Source organism: Ursus americanus, chromosome 1, assembly GCF_024610735.1.
Source record: "Ursus americanus isolate L20-20 chromosome 1, mUrsAme1.1.p, whole genome shotgun sequence".
Taxonomy (NCBI): domain Eukaryota; kingdom Metazoa; phylum Chordata; class Mammalia; order Carnivora; family Ursidae; genus Ursus; species Ursus americanus.
This window is the reverse complement of record NC_142127.1, coordinates 52,911,748-52,916,183: the sequence shown is the minus strand read 5'-3', so window position 1 is coordinate 52,916,183 and position 4,436 is coordinate 52,911,748. Positions and strand designations below refer to the sequence as shown.

At 43.1% G+C, this 4,436-nt stretch overlaps 1 pseudogene; it reads right to left on the bottom strand.

Annotated features, from left to right (window-relative positions):
• Nucleotides 1-3,569: 3,569 nt before the first annotated feature.
• LOC123794096 (large ribosomal subunit protein eL42-like) lies at nucleotides 3,570-3,907 on the bottom strand (annotated as a pseudogene).
• Nucleotides 3,908-4,436: the final 529 nt, after the last annotated feature.

The following is a 4,436-nucleotide window of genomic DNA, read 5'->3' as shown; positions in this document are numbered from 1 at the left end:
AGCAGGGGTCACGGATTCAGTGCCCTGGCTGCCAGGGCGAGCTCTGCCATACCAGCTTCAGGTAGTCTAAACTTGGGGCAATTTAGCTGCCTTTAAAATCCCATTGAATGAACTTTCTTATCACTTGTTAACTGCCAGGGCAAAGTTCATTGAAAAACATTCTCACAGCTAGTCTGTGAAACGGTGGCTTTTGAAATCCTCTGCATACGGGCACGTTAGCCTATGCTCAAAATATGCTTATGGGGCAAATTCTGATATGATTAATGTTGGCATCATTGAGCATACATTAGTGGAATTTGCATATATATAAATTTGAATAATGTTCAAGGACATTAAATGATTTCAGATTTAATAATGATCGTAATAGCTAACATTAAGTGAAGCATTATATGCCAGACATTGCTGTAAACATTTTATATAATAATGTAATTGGTCCTCACAACAGCTCTAGGAAATAGGTCCTATTATCTGCCCATTTTACAGATGAGGCAATTGAGGCACAGAAATGTTCAGTAACTTGTCCAAGATCACACGCTAGCCCATAAGCAGTAAAACTGGGGTGTGAGCCCAGACAGGCTTGACTCCAAGCCGAGCCTTATGTGGCTGTAGTTGTTAAGAACACTGAGCCAGAAAAATGGCTTTGCCTTGCCAGGACAGGTCATATGAGAGCTGCATGGAGGCTGCTTCTCTCTTAACACAGGGCTTCAGCAAACTGATATTCACCCAAATGTGTTATCTGGGGGAGTTTGAAAACAAAGTGTGAGTCTGTAGGACTGGGATCCTTGGACTTCCCCTCTGTCACTTTGGAGAAACTCTTATGCCTGTATGCATTTAAGAAATGTCTATTTTAGGGCTATTTGCTGGGTCCCAAAGAACTGTGACTTGACTGAGGCAGCCCATGCTCTCCAGGAGCACAGCAGTGTTGGGAGAGCACAGCCCAAAGACATAATGACAACACAATCTGATAGCCCCGAGAATAGAGGTCAGAGTAAGGAGCCGGGCGACTGGGGAAGAATTCACAGAGGAGGTATTGACTGCGAGGAGTATAAAAGATGAATAGAACTTCACTGCTGAGTAAGGGGGGGGGGAGTGCCAGGATATGGGGGGGAAGACATGAGGGGCTCCTCAATAACACAAGTGGGGGCCATGATGAGGCCCAAGGGTTGGGGCTTGGGCCGTCCTCGTGGGATGCAGAGTCAGCCAAGGTTTGAAAGCCAGATAGTGCCATCCACAACGACATAATTGCTTTTTAGCAAGGTAAGTATGGATTTGTCTAAGTGGAATGTGGGTGATTCATGGGGGAGTATTTATTACTCTAGAAATGGCTTTATGCTAATGTGGAAGAAGTGACGGTCTTGGTGCTCCAGATCCCTCCAGACCCAAACCCCACTTACAGCTCTCTTATTTGTTTGCTGCTGTTTGGAGTCCCAGATTTAGAGACTTCTTCCTTTGTTTAAATGCTTTTCCTACCACATGCAGGATATTCTCATAAGCCACGGAAATCTAGCTATGCTAGCAAGCTCACACAGCTCTCCTGAGGGTAAGTTTGGTGAGACATGGAGGGAAGGGGGAAAGGAGGAGAGCAGGGGAGGGGAGCTAGGAGCACATGGAGAAATATAGCAGAAATATAGCAGAGGGGACTCGTGACTCAGTTACTCCAAAAGATAATGTAATATCAGGGTCAAATTGGAGAAATGTGGAGTTCTGATTATTTTTCAGATGATGACTCTAAATCTTCAGCTTATTAAATACTTTAAAACCACAAAGATTTACCATAATAATTTTGAGGGGCCATTAAAGGACTTCTTAGTTGCAAACAGCAGAATCCAGTCCTGGTTAATATAAGCAGAAAAGGAGTTCATTAAAGGATATTCAGTAGAACATAGAATCTCCAGGAGGGCTTATGAACCAGGCATGGAGCTCTGTCTGTTTCAGGAATGGTGACCAAAATCATACAGCAGAAGTGGTCTAGTGGAGACCCTTCTGCTTCTGCTTTGGCCACAGATACTACACCAGGCACTGCCAACATCACTGATTTTGATGCTTAATGATTCCACCAGAACTGCCAAATTGCCTCTGAAAACTGCATCTACCTTCACCAGAATGGATTCTAGAAAATGCTGCCGCTGCCTTCTTCTTTCCCTTCTTCCTCTTCCTCCTCCGCTCCTCCCCCTCCCCTTCCCTTTCCTCTCCTTCTCCTTCGCCTCTTCCTCCTCCTCCTTCTTCTTCTCCTTCTTCTTCTGAAAATGCCTCCTTCTTGGCTTCCACGGTAAAGTGTAGCGGTGGTGCATGCAGTGGGTGAGGCCAGATATTCCCCAGTGCCAGGGACTGGAAAGGTGAATATCTGGCACCTTGGAGGGTAGGTAGACTCTGACCAAGACTCATAAAGGGCAGGCAAGCCCCCAAATGTGAGGGCCAGGGGCTTTGAAAGGAGCAAGGAAGCCAAACAGAATGACAAAGATCCCCCCCCCGCCCCCGCCACACAAAGAGTACTTTTGCACATGCTTATGATGCTGCCTGAGTTACTAAGGACAAAGGGAACTTTAAGCATGCTCCCGACGATGCTGCTAAATATTTGAAAAGTAGAGCCCTTAGGTTCTTCCACATCCACTAGTTAAAGGCCTGTGCTCTTATGTCAAAAAAGGAAAAGAAATTGCTCGGTTTTAGAATAAGGTTTATGCTTTAGCTTTGGACTTAAGATTTTTCCCCTCTGTCTTTGTCTTTCTTACAGTGCCGTTTTTGCCATATTCTTCAAACCCCTAATTAGAAATAATGCAAATAAATCTTTGAAAAAATATGTAGCAAATAGTTCTAAGAATATGTTTTCTTATATTTCTAAAAATGAAGTCATAGTTATGTCAATAAATTTTGACTCGGTTGCAGAGTGGCTCAGTCAGAAGGGGCATGTCATGTGACCACGATGACAGGTATTCATTCATAATTTGATGACTTCTCCACCTAGAATCTGGCAGCCTGACAGCCCAGCACCTGCTCAAGCCCAGCAGTGAGCAAGGAGTCCCTCAGCAGTAAATGAAGGGATGTGGGTATAAAGAGATGTTTTATCATTCAATATATTTTTTGGTCTCATTGTCCAAGTATGTAAAATTTAGCCTAAGCCTTCAGGTCGACCATAAAAGAGACCTGAGGACCTCATCATTCTGCACAAACCTCAAGGAGTTGCCTGGAGAAACAATTTATTTTCTGCAACTATGCAGAGGTATAAAAATGAATGGGTTGTAAAGAACATTAACAATTTAGTGTTACAGTATCTCTAAAATTTTCAATGCACATACCCACTTTGGGGGAATTTATGCTACAAAAGTGAAAGCATCAGTATATAAGGATACATTCACTAAAGATGTGTTTATTTCAGTATTGTTCGTAGTGGGGGAAAAGCCCTTGAATGTCTATTAGTAGAGAAATAGTTGAATAAATTCTGGCACATTTTTCCTGTTAATTGTGATATGTATGCTTAAAAGAACGATTTAGATCTGTTTGTATTGACCTGGAAAGATGTCCATGCATATTGTTTTGTTTTTGAACATAACCTCAAGATTTTATTGTCTTCATTATATAACAAAATATGAAGCCGAGAACTGGATCACTTGGCCCTTTCTCTCCTTATCTCCTCCCAGTTCAGTCTGCTTGCGTCTCTTAATAGCAGCATTCTCTTGGATCTGCAGTCGGGCTCAACACATTCAAGCCTCGACACAATCTTCGTGGTTTCAGCCTTTTTCCGTAAAATCGGCTTAGTCTGCCCACCGTGGCCACTCTGCTTCCTGTCATAACACCACTTTCCCTGGGCATAAAGAGAATTTTTGCCTTTCTTGTGCTGTGTCACTTTGTGAGATTGGTGCTTGCCACACTTCTTGCCGAAAGTCAGGCGGGCTTGAGAAACGTTCACCATGTTTGCGAGAGTGCTATTGGCACAGAAAGAAAGCACTATCTCGTTCTCTTAGAAAAGCCATTGCCAAATGAGTAGGAGTACAAACCCATCTTCATGCAAATACCTTTGTGTTGTATGTTTATATTTGCTAGGTGAGCACTGAAACGTGTGTGAAAGAATATAAGCCAAACCGTCGCTTTTGCTAGGGGTTAGGGTTTCAAGGTTATTTAATGTGTTACAACAAGCATATATTAGTTTTGTAATTAAGACACAATACAGAGAGGAAAACTTAATTTGATGAGGATTCAATGCAACAGTATTTGTAAAATGCTTAGTGTAATCCCTGATATCTAGTAAGCCTCCAAGAAATGCTGGATGTTATTGTTTGATTTTTTTCCCTCCCGGTTTGATAGAGCAAACAGCAGCCTGGCTCTTGCCATCGTCCACACTATCGTTACTGCATCTGTGTTCCAGATGGCTTGTAGTCTCGGAGTCCGCCATGCACTCTGTCTGTCACCCTTCGGCCTCTGCGTGTACAATTCCCTGAGAA